The following is a 307-nucleotide window of genomic DNA, read 5'->3' on the forward strand; positions in this document are numbered from 1 at the left end:
CCCCTCACTGAACTCAACGCTGTCACGGCGAAACGCGTCGGCAGCTGCGTGGGGAGCGCGTGTTTGCATGCTCGCCTTCACGGCGCTCCCAGGCCGCACCGCGCCGCAGGAAGAACACAACCCACATCGGAGTGCACCAACTCCTAACAAAAATAAACCTTCGGACACGCGGGAAACGCGTGGGCGGCTCCTGCACACGGATAAAGCTGGCGTGGGCACGCAGCCTGCCAAAAGCCAGAGTTCACATCACTCGCTGCGGGTGATGGAAGTGCTAAGGTCCCGCACACACAGGTCACAAATTCAGCCC

Source organism: Eurypyga helias, unplaced genomic scaffold (genome assembly GCF_000690775.1).
Source record: "Eurypyga helias isolate BGI_N326 unplaced genomic scaffold, ASM69077v1 scaffold47429, whole genome shotgun sequence".
In the NCBI taxonomy this organism is placed as follows: Eukaryota; Metazoa; Chordata; class Aves; order Eurypygiformes; family Eurypygidae; genus Eurypyga; species Eurypyga helias.